General features: G+C 52.1%; 1 protein-coding gene across 2 annotated transcripts in view; it reads right to left on the bottom strand.

Annotated features, from left to right (window-relative positions):
- The window catches only part of SYT2 (synaptotagmin 2), a 103,284-nt gene extending 90,634 nt beyond the window's left edge, over nt 1–12,650 (bottom strand). The window contains exon 1 of one of the 2 annotated variants that reach the window (XM_019431739.2): nt 12,415–12,650. The gene's annotated coding sequence lies outside the window, so the exon portion shown is untranslated. Of the gene's footprint in view, nt 1–12,188; nt 12,229–12,414 lie in introns of those variants that run through there. The other variant, XM_019431763.2, reaches the window with a different exon arrangement.
- Nucleotides 12,651–16,252: the final 3,602 nt, after the last annotated feature.

The following is a 16,252-nucleotide window of genomic DNA, read 5'->3' as shown; positions in this document are numbered from 1 at the left end:
CCTACTCCTCCTCTTCCTCTTTTCCTCCCATGCTGTGATGCACTCATTGAATACAAGTCAACTATAACAACTGTGCACACAGTCAACTCTTTCCAGCATGTCTATATCCACACTCATAAACCCTGGGATAGAGAGAATCTTGGTGGTCAATCTATCCTTTATAAATATCTACCCTGTCCCAGACTTTCTTCTTTTTTTAATGGTTATTTATTCATTTATTTAGAGAGTGGGGGAGGGGCAGAGAGAGAATCCCAAGCAAGCTGCGCACTGTCAACATAGAACCCGACATGGGGCTCAGCCCCATGAACCGAGATCAGGACGTGAGCCGAAATCAAGAGTCAGATGCTTAACCAACTGAGCCACAGGCACCACAGAGACTGTCTTCTCTTTGGAGATCTCACCATCTGTTTGCTCTTCTGTCACAGTGTCTAACCACATTTACTGTTCAGAAATTCCTCTTTGTATCTACCTGAAATCCATGTTCTAGATTGCCTTTCTGACATCATGAATCATTAAAGATGCAAAGCATCTTCCTCACTGGGAGTGGGGGGCAGGGTTTCATTGGACCTTTTGTAATCTGCAGGCAGACACATGGATGACTGCAATACTCCCCCTACCTACATACACATGGAGAGCCTGTGACCATGGGTAATAACAACAAAAAAGCCCAAGGACACAAAGAATCCTGGAGATGGCATCTGATCCATCTCCTGTTTTTAGAGACAGGACTACCACAGGGTCCTCTGAGAAGGCCAATCCCATGCCCTCAAGGAGCTCATCTCCAGTCCTTGCTTCTGGGTCTGAAACATGAAGCACCTAGCTTTCCTTAGCCCCCAAACCCAGCCTCATATTGCCAGCAACTAATACACTTCTCAGAAGCCATATTTATATTACAGCAGGACAAGAGAGCAAAGGTGTAATTGGGCTCGATTTGATTGAGTGTGACAATTGCAGTTAGCTACATGTGTCATTGAGAGATGTGAACTGAGGATAGTTTATGCTCAAAAACTAATTTCCAAGAAGACCTGACATCTTCCTCTCACAGACATCCAGACAGTGCTGACATCAGTGGCAACGGAAGAAAAGATCCATGGACTTGTCTGAGAGAGAGACCTCGTAAGGTCATCCATCTACTCCTGCCTCCACCTCCATACAAACACTCCCTCAGAAAAGCTTTTTCCCTGCTTTTCTGGAACATCTCTCTGACACTCTCTCTTCATCCCCTTGATTGCCTACCACATCTCAGTGCAACCAGCAAGAAAGTGCTGCCTAATGTCAAACTTACTAAACCCTGCTTGCTTCAGTTTCCAACCCTTGCTCTAGTCCTACCCTTGGTGAAATGACAGCGACCTTCTCCTCTTATATCTCCATCCCTGATTCCAACCACTATGGGGACACACCTGTCATGCTCACTCCTCCATTAGTGATGTCAAAGAACCATGGTCCCCTGGCTCTGGGCTTGTTCTCTGTCTCTCTGCTGATCGCTGGAATCAGTGGCCAAGGAGCTGTCTCATCCCTGTTCCTGAATTCCTTTCTCAGTCTGCAGAGGAAGAACTATAGTTTGGCCTTTGAAAACCTCTAATGCTTTTCTGGGACCCTAAGAAGGGACTGCAGGGATTTCTAGTCAAATATCTCCACTTTACAGAGGAATGAACAAATACAAAGAGAGAAAAATGACAAACTCAGGGTCACCAGGGGAATTAGAGGCAGAGTTAGACTCTCTTTTGCCCTTCACAACGCAGAGCCTGCCTCCCAGCTCCCTGGCAATGCCAGGGAGTGACCTGAAGTCCCAAGAGAAGGCCCAGAAGTGCCTATGGCTCCTCCACAGTTCATGAATCATGGTGGCCACATACCCACTATTCCCACCCTGCTAGATGCCCCCGTAATAAACTCAAGGAGCGTTGAGTTCTTTTTTACTTCACATCAATTATCATAATTGTAATTCAATAATCAATTGTGTGTTTCTTGTCTTCAGTGTCTTTCTTCCCTCAGACTATAAAGGTCATGAGGGCAGGGACTGTGTCTGCCCTGTCTTTATCACCACTGCAGCCTTGCACATGAATGGTTGTTGCACAAATGAGTGAATGAATAAATAAATGAATGAATGGGAGCCTGTGGAGGGGTGACCTATGTGACCCCTGCAATGCTAGGGGTCCCAGCTTCTTGCCCTGGCTCTAACACTGAGGGAGGCAATGTCACAACTTTTCCTTCTCTAGAGAATTGGGACATAGAAAAGAGTCTTATCACTATGGGGTACGTACACTTGAAGCAGCCCTTTGCTTTAGGTGAGCCCTTCACCTAAAGTCATTAGTGAAAGTATTTAATGAGTCTATATGCTCTCTTATCTATCTCTCTCCCCGCCCCTACCCCCCCCCCCCACATCACTTCTGTCACTAGGGCGGTGACAGGTGCCCTAATCCCTGGCCCCAGAAACACTGTCTCATTCACCTTCCACCAAGTCTCCTGCTTCTGAGCACCACAGTCTCCCATCAATGCTGCCTCCAGAAAGGTCTAAGCTAACAGTCACAGCCAAGCAGGCTTCACCTGCATTAGCTCCTAATCACAGATGGCAGCTGTCACAGGGCCTGGAAAGGCAGCAATAGTTATAGGAGAAACCATGGGTCCAAAATCTGCAAGGAGACCACACAGTGGCCATGCCCCCAAGCCAGACCCCAGCCTAGGACCCTGCCCAGAGCACTTCTGAGCCAAGAAGGGAAGTGGCATGTGGTGGGAAAGAGAGACCACATGTCAGCTGGAGAAGTCTTCTCCAACCTGAAGATTGGTCTCAGATCCAATTTCATTCTCAATTTCCAAGGAATGTGAGAGGGAGGCCCCACTGCCCACAGGCAACCTGCCAAGAGCTGTGTGTATGTGTGGTAGGTTTGCATCTGTGTGTTTATGTGAAGTTGTGAATCTTCCCTCCTCTGAGCCAAGTGCTCTGGGGTGTCACAATCCCCAGACAAGAGACAAGCAAGAAATGCTCTCTGAAAGTAGGGTGATGGGATGGACCCTGGGAGGGGCTGTTTTGGGAATCCGCCTAGCTTGCTAAAGGCCAGAGCTCTGTGTCCCAAACTGAGAGTCCTGGGGGTGCCAACCTGCCCTATGGAGGCTGCCCTATCCTGTGTCTGTGAACTTCCAAATTTACTGTTGAGTTCTCCCTGCCCACTGGCCGCCAAGCCCAGGGTCGGTTTCCAATACATCTCCTGGGTAGAGAGGAAGAGCCAGGGGGAGAAAAATACATTCGTGGGACTGTGAGAGTGGAGAATCAGGGACCCAATCCTGCTTTAGCTCAATGACCCCATAGGACAGTGTCCAGGGTCTCAATGCTCTCCCCCTCCCAGGAAAGGACAAACTGCTCAGGTGACCCTCTCATCAGGGAGGCTTCCATCTTTTACTATGTCTCTGTCTTTCCCCATTCCTGGTCTATGATGGGCAGCGCAGGATGGCTGAGCCGGGAAAGGAGCTATGTGCCAGGATAATCAATTACCCAGCCATGTGGCTGCTGAAGAGCTGAGAGACGAGTGTTCCCTGTTGGGCCAGATGTACATGTGCAGACACCTGACCTCGTCTGAAGGTGGCTATTCCACTGTCCTCCAGAGCCTCCCTGCCCTGCCCTCCACTTGTCCTCCCAGGATGAACCAACCACATTCTCTCAGTGCCCAAGCCACAAAAGCCACGGAAGAGACAATGAAGGCTGCCTGTTCTTCCTGAGGGAGAAGCAGTTACCTCCTGGCCTCTAAGATCAGGGTGCTAACTCTTAATTACAACAGACAGTTGTCCAGGAAGACAGAGCCTGTAACTCTGCTCCCAGCTTGCAGCTTCTCTGTGGCTGCCGGACTGTATACATGGAGCCCCAGACTCACCTGGCAGGAGGCAGCGAAGGATGAATTATAAGAGGAAACGGGTACTCAGAACAGCAGGAAGAATATGGCTAGACACAAAGAACTTCCTCACTCTTAGGGGTTCCTGTTAAGGACTGATTTTCCTTCCCACCAGGTGGTCCTTGGAGGGCCTGTCCAATAGGGGCTTTAAGTCCCCTACACAAGATAGGGAAGCAGTGCCAGTCCTCATTTGTGAGATTTTACTTCTGGGAGGGACTGAGATCCAGGTTTCCTCTGCATCCCCAGAGCTGTGTGGACAGAACGAGTGCCCAGACGCTACCAGCACGACCAGTTCTACATAGAGGACTGTGAATAGCCGCCTGTGCAGGCATCTATCACAGTCCAGCCTGACCGCCCCCCACCCCCGTCCACAGTTGTGCAGCCTAGGGGGCTGTGGCACTGGGGACAGAGTCTGGATGTGGACTCTGCTGCCCACTAGCAGTGTGACCTTGGGGACATTTACTTCACCTTTCTGAGACTCACTGTTGTCATCTACAAAGGAGGTGAAATATCACAAGCTCTACAACGAGAGGGGCTTTCTGCACCCTTCTCATTTCTTCACAAAGAACATTAAAAAGATGTGCACTCAAGAGTGAAGATTTAATAAAAATTTATAATCTTTGCTACTTCATTAAAGGAAGTCTTAAGTGGAACTGGCATTTATTTATCTAGTTATTTATTTAGCAGTTGTGCGATGCAGAAGAATCCATTGGTTAGAACGGTTTGGTGCCCGACCTTGATCCACACTGAGGTACGAGCAGTTCAACTCATTGCTTTAGGACCATCACTGTCAACACGTTAAAAACGGCAAACTACCTTAGGGTTATTCTGAAAACAGTTTGGACGTTATGGCTCCCCCTGAACAATTCTTGGGGGCTCCCAGGGGTCCACAGATCACTTTGAGAACGGCTGTTCTAGGACATCTCGTGCAATCTTCCCATGGGCCATATCCCTTGTGTGTTACTGTCTCCATTTTCAGATGAGAACCCTGAAACTCAGACAGTTTAAGGAACTTGCCCAGACACAGGCAGAACGTGGCAGGTGTGACCTAAACCTAGGCTATATGACTCCCTGCCACACACATGCCGTTTCGGTTATGCCCTGCAGAACAAGCAACTGTGGGCCATGGACCCAGGGGGTGTTGGGCATCTTCTCTCCACCTCCCCCCTCACCTCTCCTTCCCATACCTTGGGGGCTCACCGTCTTTATCCCCGGGGAAGGCTGAGGACACCTCCCAGCCTCTGCAGGGGTGATGATCTGGCTCTGTTACTGTCTGTTACCCCTGGGTACCTCTGCTACTCTTCCACCAGCAGGAGCTGGGGGCCGGGGTCTCCCTGGGAAGCCCTTGACCCTGGGGGGCTGAGCTAACAATCGCAGGCTCAGCCTTCGCTTCTCCCCTGCCTCCTACAGCAGCAAGTGCAGTTCTCAGCATCAAAGAGCTAATCCAATTTCTCCGTTGTGCTTCCCCCATTTGCCTCCTGCAATGCCAGGATTGATCTGGAACCAGGGCAGCCTTATTAAAGTGATGCCTTTTCCTCCTCATGGGAGAGTCAAACTGGGAGAGGGAGCCCTCTTACCTCCCCTCAATTAACTCCAAGTTTCCTGCCAACCCCAATCCCAGCCGCAGCCACCCTGTGTTTCCTGGGGTTTACTTCTAATTTTCCTTGGCTCCTAGTGGTGAGGCTGGATTTCAGCCCCCAGGTCTGCTTCCCCAGGATCTCAGAGCACTTAACCACTAGCCTCTTGTTCATCCTCTATACATTCCTCAGACAGGGTGAAACACAGGAACCCAAAGGTTCTGGCATCTAATCTCAGACCCCCCTCCTTGGGCCTGTGACTTTGATCCATGTCAGTTGGTACAATAAGGGATCCATGGCTAACAATGAAAATGGAGAGCCAAGCAGCCCCAAGGAGGATAGGGATAAAGGGGTATGTGTTTACTAAGCATGCTTTTCTCCAAATAAACACAGCAGATGAAAGACAAAGAGGGTGCTCGGGGACCTCTACCACCGGTAGCCCATGCCCTCTCCCCAGAACACCCTCATGCCACCTGTCAGGGTCTCCTCCTCTCCAAGGAGGAGTCAGGGGATATGAAGTTGGGCTAAAGCAGGAAAAGCTAAGGTTAGACATCAGAGAGGAATTCCTTTCTATAAATAGCATAAAAGCTTCTTCCCCAATCACTTCGGGGAACAAGATACTAAAGGATCATGTAGAAAGCAGGGGTGAGCCTCCTTGATTTGGCTGCAGTCACCTCCTGCATCTGCAGTGGGCTGTTGGGCCTCGACCCCACTTCGTCTCCCCTCCAGGTCATCTCCTCAGTCGGCCTGGAATGGAGAGGGTTAAGTTTCTCCCCGCCCCACCCCCATCCTCCAGCTAAGAGGCCCCCTTGTCCCATTCCTCCATTCTTTTCAGTTTTCCCCGGCTCCCTACTGCCAAGCTCACAGTTACGTTCAACAGTAAGTATGGAATAATTGCAATGGGTGAATGTCACCTCCAACTGCAATGTTCTCTAATCGCTAAATTCCAGAGCTTTGGCATCAACCCAGTTATGGGAAGCCCTGCCAGGGGTCTCCATGGCCTGAGGACTCCTTGTCCCACCCAGAGGCACCTGGTCCTCACAAATGCCTCAGGGGAGCCTCCCTGACTCGCTGCTCAGCTACTGCCCTACCCTAGTCCCAGACCGTCCAGTGATGAACCCCTTGGGTTTCTCGGTTTCTTTGCAGAGGGAGGAAGTGAAGAAGGCCCCAAGGGCTGAGGGAAATCTGGTCCTGGCCAGGCAGCTATCCTGGGGCCGGGGAGCTCTGGGAGCCCAGTCACCGTGCACCCAGCCATCACAAATGACCCTGGCAACAGAGCTCCACTCTAGGTGTAAAGTGGGGGGACCCAGTAGAGGAGGAGCCCCATGCTCTGACTTTGGGGAGCTCCCAGGCTGATGGAAGATATGTGGTTCTTCTGACCTCCCTTTTTAATCCCTTGTGCTTCTTACAGAACAGGTGCTGAGTCCATCTGAATTGGAAGTGGAAGGAAAAGGAGGAGAGGAGGAAATCAGGAACAATGTGCTCTGGCTCAGACAGTGCTTGGACTCCAGTTGCCCCTCTATGCGAGGGTTGAGTGCTGGGCTCTAAGTCCATGGGGGTCTTGACTTCTCAATCCTGGACTCTCTGAAGAAGAGAAGCAGTCAGATACCAACTAGACACGCACACATGTACACAAGCCTATGTTTTGCTGGGCTTCAGAAGAAAACTCTACCAAAATGGGAACTTGCAGAGGCTTTGGGTGCCGATTATGCCAGCACCCCATTCAGATAAGGCTGTCTGAGGCTGGGGGCAGATTCCCTAAGTGCCCCATCATTTGCTCTACTCCACCCACGATGGTTCTTTCCTCCTCGCTTCAGAGCAGGTGCTCCTGAAGATGCCTAAGCCCTTACGGCAAGTCCCAAGGAAACCCAACACCAGAGAGGGAGAGCTGATTCCATTTCTCCAAAGGATCACTGCCTGATTTTGTAAAAGTCTGCTACCTGATTTTAATTACTGGTTCCCTGCTTATACTCAAAGCACTGATGACACTGAGGATCCCTGACCATGTTGGCCAGTTCCACACTCTAGACAGAGCTGGTGAGAGGGAACTGGGGAGGGGAGGCTCACTGGGGAGAAGCTTTGACCAATTAGCTACAGTGGCCTGGAAAGACCCCCAAAGTCTACGATCTGGGTTCGAGACCTTGCTCTTACCTCTTGATGGTGCAAGATTTTAAACCAGTCACATAACTTCTCCGGGCCTTTGCCTCTTTATTATAAAACGGGACCATGATGGCTGCTGTGAGGCCTCTGTGGTACTAAGGCCCGCAGTGATGAGAGACAGAAAAGCTTCATTACAGAAAGGGGAACTGAAGGGGGGAGCTTGAAAAAGAAGCAGGCTTGGTGAGTGACGGCAGTGTTGCTTGGTGCCCAGTCGGTACATTCTGGCTATGCCACTTCTTACACTGCTGGTGAGTGTTGCCTATAGCAAACGCTGAAATCCTGAGGCCCTAGACGAAATGGTCAAAAAAGGGCCTCTTCTGACTTTATGATGGCAGGGCTGTCCTCTTCGTTTCTTGCTCCTGACCCCCAATTTGGGAGCTGCCTGGTGGCACCAAACCCTCTGAGTTTCAGTGACTATTATAACAGAATGAGCAACTCATAGCCTACTTCCCTAAGAATTCAACCTCCCCATCCCTGGCATTCAGTCATATGGTCTCTTGACCAGACAGGTGGGGAAGTCTGTCCTAGTCTGGAAATTATCCAGGGAGGAAGCTTTTAGAACCTCTCTTGCATACCATGTATTTGGGGCATCCTTCCTGATGTTTAATTTTAGACCCCTTCCTGAAGCTGAGACTTCTTTGTGTTGGGGGGTGGGGGGAGAAGAGGGGCTGGCAGCCAGGTGCTCCCCGCAGCCAACTCGCAAATGAGTGGTCAGGTCCTCTAGGCCCAGATCCAAATATACCCATCACTCTGGCTACTACCCTGAACTATCAGTTCCAGGGATGAAAAGGAAGTACTGCTGAGACAAGTCCTTCCCAGAAATGAAGCTTTGACAAAATACGGCTTCGTCAGGCATAAAAAACTGCCTGAAAGTCAGAGGGAAGAAATGCTGGAATGGCCACAGAAGAAGTTATAGCAGCTCATTCCTTTGAGTTTTTAAGATTAACAGAGGTGGAAAGCGTTTCCTCCAGTGGGGAAACCCAAGGAAGAGTCTTGTCTGTGGGCAGCGAAAGGGCTAGGAGGGCCCATAGGTGACATCATAATGATGGAAAACACTTACATGGCCTTGACCATGTGGTAGGTGCTGTTTTAAACCCTTGACAGGAATTAATTCATTTAATCCTCACCAAATACAACCTATGTCATAGGTAGGAATTTTACCTCCACTCTACAGATGGGCAGACTGAAAAGCAGAATTCGGTTAACTTGCCCAAAGTCAGGACGAGTGACAAAAGCAGGAGGGACCCAGGCAATCTGGCTAGAGTCACTATACTGGCTCTGTGACTTGACATTTCACTAAACTATACTATCCATCACAGACTCCCCGTTCTCATGAGAACCTAGGACTGGCTTCTCTGACCTAGTGGAGGAAGGATAATCAACTTGTTGCATGTATGATGATTATTCAGGTACAGAATTTAGGGTTGTATCTGTCCAGTGGGCCCTATTAATTGTTATCATTTATTGAATGCTTACCACCCTGTGGGGTAAGTATTATTACCTCTGATTTACAGATGAAACCTTTCAGACCTGGTCACGTCACTCCACTGCACGGTCTTGAACCACCCTGTATGTCCTCCTAACAGCTGTTGCAATTGTGATGAATTATACGTCTGTTTAATTCTGTGTGTCATTCACTCCACTGTAAGTGCCATGAGAGCAGAAACCAGGTCTGTTTTGTTCCCAACTGAATCTCCAGTGCCTAACATACCCCTGGCACAGAGTAGACTCTCAAAAGCTAACAGTTGAATGAATGTAGAAACTGAGGCTCAGGGGCATCTGGCTGGCTCAGTCGGTAGAGCACGTGACTCTTGATCTCAGGGTCGTAAGTTCAAGTGTTGGGTGTAGAGATTACTAAAAAAATGAAGAGAAAAAAAGAAAAAAGAAACTGATGCTCACAGTAGCCAAGCAATTTGCCTAGGCTGGCTGGAATGCAAAATCCACAAGGGCAGGGACTGTGGTCTGTTTGCTGCTGTATCCACAGTGACTAAAACAATGCACATAGTAGGTGCTCACATAGTAGGTGCTCCCCAATAAATATCTGTTGCCCCCCAATATCTATTTAATAAATATTAAATATGAATTAATAAAGGCACACACTTTGTAATTAGGATTATGAACCCAAGCCTGTTGGTCTGCTGCCTCCTATTTAACCACTACCCTGTACTGAGTGAACACTGTCTATAGTTCCCTTTGGACTGCCACTTCAGTTCTCAAAAATCATCTCCATCAACCTGAACCTTTTGTGTGTGTCGCTCAAGAAAAACAATCCAGCTTCAGCTAGAACTGAGATTAGGAAAGCCCAAATCCCAAAGCCAAGTGAAACAGCATTTCTACCGTCCACAGCTTTTGACTATCCCTGAGGATGTTTCTGTCCAAGGAAGGGGACAACGAGTCGCTCTTCTAGCCCACTGAGCCCCAATGTCCTCCCCCTCCATCCTCACTGTCCCTCCCACACCCTGGATCCCAGACCACCTGCTGCCCCTCAATCTACTCTCCTGAGAGGGCTGCACAGACTCTACAGGGTCAGTGGAGAAAAGAGGAGACTCAGCTGAGAGAGGACAGAGTCCAGGTAGAGGCAATGGGTCCTTCGATATCAGGCTTGCCTGGGGTTGGGGAATACTGGCTGAGGGAGAGGGGGGAAGAGGATTCTCCAGCCACCTCCAAAGCCCACCCACCCCAGTTCTCTGCAGTGCCAGGGACATTCCTGTTACATCTGCCTGGAAGTTGACCGAGGGTGAAAGGGAGAATGACCTCGAGTCTCTTCCTACTAGAGACAGCAAGTCAGGTCTATGTGACTCTGGAAATAGAACACTTATCTCTGCCTTCCCCTTTCTTAGCTTTCCAGAAGCTCCTCAGCTCCTCCTTGGGCAAGGCATGGAGAGTGGGCCTGGGTCAAGCCCAAGAGGTCCCCAGAAAAAGTAAGTCCCCCCCAGGGGTGTCCTAGAGGATGAAGCCAGTGATCTAAGTGCCAAGCAGGACAGCGGCTGGCTGCACCAAGGAGAGAAGCCCAGGTTCAGCTGGCACTAGTCATTCCCAGGGTCATGGGGAAGAGAAGCAGGGTTGGGGCTGGGCTCCCTGGCCTCAATTTGCCTGGTGTGGACCCCTGACGCTGACTCACCTCTGGGGCCCTGACACAGGCTGCAGCTGGCAGTGCCTCCCAGGCCACTGCTCGCCAGGCACGTCCCACTGCATCAGAACCACCCTGCCCCTCCCACCTGCCCCTCCGGCCTTGTCTTAGGGGCACAGGACACGGCTCTACTTTTGGCACTTCTGGTGGACACAGAGATGTTTCTAGCAGCCCAAAGTCAGCACTTGTACCTAAGCAGGGGGAGACGACTTAGAAAGATTATGGGCTATCCTTCTCCTCACGGTCACATCCTCTTGATGAAGTGCCCAGGTTACCAAGAGCTGGACGGCTCAGGTTGAGGATAATTATTACACACGGGGGACCCCCTCAGGGCAGCCGCAGCGGGAGAGGAGGAGGGAAACCCTCCAGCTCTCCAGGTCAGACCTTGGCCCACCTTCCCGTCTCTCTGGGTACACAGAGCCTAGGAGCCTAAGGACTTCCTCATCCCCCTGCCCACCCCATTCCTATCTGGGTCCACCCACCACCCACCCCATCAGGCCTCTGCCGTTGTCTCCCCACTGCAGCGCCCCCTCCTGGACCACCGCTTCTGTCCTTGCGCTCCTTTCTGCTGCCACAGGAGAGAGCAGCCAGAACACTTACTTCTCTACCTTACAGTGAAGAGGGGGAGGATGCTGCAGAGGGAGACACAGAGCTTCCGAGACCCTCCCACCCCCACGCCACGGGCTGGGGTGTCCGGGAGGCACTTGTGGAATGTGGGAATGAAAAGGGGGAAAAGAGAATGGGGGAGAAACTGAGATAATGGGGTAGAAGGATAAATCCTCTCTCTTTTTAGTTTAAAAAAAAAAAAAAGCCCCCGTGTCCTGAGAGAGGTGGGCCTGAACAGAGGCAGGGGAAGGGGCGACCCCAAATCGGGAAGGTAAATGAAGGAGTCCAGAATAGCCGGCTGGGGTTGTCTGCACTTTCTGGGTCTAGGAGCCCAGCCCTGGGGAGGAGGGCTGAAGCAGGGACGGGACGTCCTAGGTCGTGCTGAGTCATGAGATTTGGAGAGAGGCGAGGGGTGCTCCCATCCCCCTCTCGCGTCCCTGTCCCAGTTCCTCTCGACCCTCCCTTCCAGAAAGTCCCTGTAGTCTGTCCCCCCACCCGCTCCCCAGCCAGGGTCTCTGCCTCCAAAGCCCACAGACCCTCCTTCCCCTTCCCACGACGGCGGAGCCGGGGAGGGGGGGGGGGGTCCCCGAGGCGTGAGGCGGGGGCTAAAGAAGCTGGATTGGAGACGCCCCCGGCGGCCATGGCGGGGGGTAGATGGGGACGTCCAGAAGCGACGGGGTCGCAGAGCCCGAGGGCTCCGAGGACGTCGTCCGGCCGCAGCCCTCCGCACCTCATCCCCCCGAGCCCCAGGGAGGAAAGCTGCTCCCTCCTCCCGCCCCAAACCCGCAGAGCAGCCGGCTCCTCGCCCCTCGGGGCCAGCTTCCCAAAACGAACCTTCCACCTGGACGCGTCCAAACTCCCCCGGAAGGACGGTGCGGGAGCCCGGCCCCCTTTTGGCCCCGAACTTCCCGGACCCCACCCTCCCCCCACCCCCGGGAGCCAGGTCCCACCCCGCGGCCCCTCGGCCCAGGAGCGGAAAACCCGCCCCAGGCAGAGAAACTTTGGAGGGGGAGTCGGTGCCCCCCCACGGGCACGGAGGGGTGGGGGGGCACGGACTTACCCGGAGCGGCCAAGCAGGAGGGAACCCGGGTTTCCGAAGTGAGGGGGCGGAGGGCTGCGAGGGCGCGGCGCCGGCCACGGTGCAGCAGGGGCGTCCGTTCCCCCGGGGCCCGGAGTCCCCGCTCCGCGCCGGCCCCAACTCGGTCCGAAGTGCCTTTGCCGCAAGACTTGCTGAGCTTAGCAGTCTGCGCCGAGGCGGCGGCGGGAGGCCGCTGATGGCTGGGCGAGCGCGGCGAGCGCTGCAGTGAGGGGAGGAGACGCGGGAGCGCGGGGGGCGGGGCCGGCCGGGCCGGGGCGGGGCGGACCTGCGGGGACTGGTCCCCTCCGCGCCCCCGCCTCCCGCTCAAGGTCACGGCTGCCGCTCCCGGTCGGGGAGAGTCGGACCCAGTGCGGGACGTCATCGTCCCCACCCGAGATGGGCTGCCACCCCTGAGCCAGCTCCCTCTCCCAACCTCCGGAGCCCAACTGCGGCTCAAGGCTCCATTATTGGCCTCAGGAGCCCCCGTAGGCATTTGGGATCTCCGAGCCCCTCTCCCCACGCCGTCCTCCAAGTAAGGCCACCTGGAGGGCAGAGGCTTCTGAGCCTAAAGCGTTGATGTGGAAGAGGGGCATGTTTGGGAGAAGTTACAGGTGGAAAATAGAAGAGGGGGTGGGTGGGAGGAAGCCTGGGGAGGCGGCAAGGAAAATGGGAGGAGGGGGGAGAGTCTGGCAGGAGGTGGAGAGGAAACTCCCATTTATTAAACGACACGGTTTTCCACACATGCTGGTTTCTTAATGCTTAAGACATCCCTTTAAGGTGGGTATCGTGAGCAGTTTGCAATGGAAACGGCCCCTGGATGGTACTTTGGCCGAGAAGCCGCAGCCACACAGTAGGTGGTGGCACTGAAGAGCCCGGGGAGAAGAGCCGCAAGTCCGCGGCGGAGCCCTTCCTCGCCTACCGCGGAGACACCAGGGCTGCCCGGGGGCGGGAGCGGGGGGCGGGGGGTTATGGCCTCAGAAATTGCTTACAGCACAATTTGAATTTCCATTCTGTGAAGTCAACTTTGTAATAGGACAGTAGCACCCTGCCTCTCTCCCTGGATGCCGGGAGAGGCTCCCCCTCAGGATCCAGCCTGACGGATCAACTCACATTTACCCAGTGAAAGACTAGGTGAGAGAGCGGAAGCCAAACGGAGGACTGCAAAGAGGAAATAGGATTTCAAGCTTGGAGGTGGAGAGAAGCAGCGGTGGAGGGCGCTCTTCCAGATCACTTTGCCGATAATACCAAGTAGATCATTGGGGCGCCTGGGTGGCTCAGTCGGTTGAACGCCGGACTTGGGCTCGGGTCATGATCTCCCGATTGGTGAGTTCGAGTCCCGCGTCGGGTTCTGTGCTGACAGCCTGGAGCCTGCTTCAGATTCTGTGTCCCCCTCGCTCTCTGCCCCACCCCTGCTTGTGCTCTGTGTCTGTCTCACTAGGTAGATCGTGGAGACCGCCACCAGCCACCTCGCCTCAAGGGCGCAGTGGCTGTCACCAAAGGGGAGGTCATCCCTGCTCAGCATCTGCAACAAGGGGCAGAGGAGGAAGTGGGGAGTTGAGTCTGAATCTATGCGGGACTAAACCAGACTAGTAACAATCATCCGGCGGCAGCCTCTGACACTTTCAGAGAGGATTCAGAGAGGATGCTCGGTCCCACCTTAGCCAGGTGTATCCCAGGACTTGTTGCTTCATAAGTCAGAGGGGCTCAGTTTGCTCCTTATGACAATGAATCAGGACATTCATGCAGAGGGAGGCCAGAGAGAGAGCTCCTCACACAGAACCCAGCCAAGCTACCTGGTGCCACTGTCCACCAGTCTCGGGCTTGAGATCAATCTGCTGCCTCCAAGTTCCCCTAAGCACACCTGGGAGCCTGAGGACAGAGGAAGCCAGCCTGCCTTTCCAGACTACTTAGAGAGTCAACGCTGCAATCAATTTGGTTAAATGAAAAATGTGGTGTCCCTGGCTATGGCCTTAATGTTCTTTTAATTCATCAGGGCCAGCAGTGTCTGGGTTATAAACCCAATCAGGAGCTCAGCATCCCTCCTGCTTATTCCCCCAGGCTTCAGCTGGAAACCGAAAGAATGAGAAAGACACACACACCCGGCCAATTATCAAAACTTTGCTTTTCAACCGTTGGTCCTTGTAAAAAGATGAGCCCTTGGTCGTCTTAGACCACCATCACTGACTTGCCTGCTCTCCCGTAGGGACCATCAAGGCAACTGATCCCTCTGCCTCCATGCCGTATCACTTCGCACCCATGAAGGTGGCAGAGGGCTGCCTAACTAATTCCAAGAGTTCTCCAGGGAGAAAGAGTCTGTAACTCCCTGGCTACATGATTTCACCACCTTCCAATGCACAGCACTGCCTGGACGTTTCCTTTTTCTAGTTTTCCACAGGTAGGAGACAGAACAGAACAGGGAAGACCAGCATCCACGCCATCCCACCTCTCCCCGGGGACCAGAGATGCGGAGTCCCAGCATCCTACCCAACAGGTGGCTTATCTTCTGCTTAAATAATCCCATTCTGAGTCTCCCTATCTCACGGGTCTGCCAGCCCTTACACTTTCTAACTCTTGGATTGTATTCCCCTTGGTTCTGGCGAAGTCTTTGTCTGCACAAAGCTTTTCAATGCTCTGCTTGTCATCAGAGCAAATAGAAAAGAGCCGGAGACAGGCCAGCCAATCTTACCCACAGGCCTTGGCCAGCTCCCGTTTCCTGCTTTCTGTTCACACACGTGGAACACAAACACTCACCCCTGAAGCTATAGTTCCCATCCCCCTTTCCCTGCACACATCCATATCCCCCTTCACGAGTGGTTTCTATTGTTCCTGACAACTAAGCAAACAAGGATTAAACTCTCCACTGAAGTACACCTGCTTTACTGACTGGCATTGAGCAAACACTTGTAAAAACGTCCATATATGCAGTGCCTGACACCGAAGGTCTCAGCTTTCGTCTTCTATTCTGATTTTAAGACTCAAAAGTCGGGGCGCCTGGGTGGCTCAGTCGGTCGGGCGTCCAACTTCAGCTCAGGTCACGATCTCGCGGTCTGTGAGTTCGAACCCTGCGTCGGGCTCTGGGCTGATGGCTCAGAGCCTGGAGTCTGCTTCTTGTTCTGTGTCTCCCTCTCTCTCTGCGCCCCCCCCCCACCCCGTTCATGCTCTGTCTCTCTCTGTCTCAAAAACAAATAAACGTTAAAAAAAATTTTTTTTTAATTAAAAAAAAGATTTAAAAGTCCACAGAAAATGTTAGTCATGACATGTTTCCCGTGTCAGGCAAAAATTTTCTCTTTTGACATTTTTCTGTGAGTTGTAAAAGTCATTTTGGGAAGAAGCACACGTAGCTAGCTGTTGAGTAAGAAACAAAGGATATCAAAGAACGTGTAAGTGATCTGAGTGCATTTGAGGGGCTAGGAATGAATTGAGATTGAGATGAATTGAGATTGGATATGCCAATCTCAAATGTATTTTAAATTTTACTTAATATATTTCATACTAAAATCTACTTGACTTTCATGTATCACATGGAAATGTTAATACAGAAGACACTAACTCTAATTAGAGCAAAAAAATAAAATAAAATAAAATGAAACATGAATAACGTTAAAAATCATACAGTCCAGGGCAGTGATGGCCACCAACATGATTCTATCCCAGCAAAAATGCCCTCCACCAACAAATAGTCTATGTGTAAGATCACTCTGGAGCTGTGGGTGAAACCAGAATACTTCAGTGTTTCTATTTATCCCAGCTTGGTGTGTGGGGTTGCCCTGGAAAATTTCCCTAAGGCATAACTCACCCAGATTTTGGGGATTAGTGACTG

This window comes from Panthera pardus, unplaced genomic scaffold (assembly GCF_024362965.1).
Source record: "Panthera pardus isolate Hobbes unplaced genomic scaffold, ASM2436296v1 HiC_scaffold_21, whole genome shotgun sequence".
In the NCBI taxonomy this organism is placed as follows: domain Eukaryota; kingdom Metazoa; phylum Chordata; class Mammalia; order Carnivora; family Felidae; genus Panthera; species Panthera pardus.
This window is presented reverse-complemented; position numbering and strand designations above follow the sequence as displayed.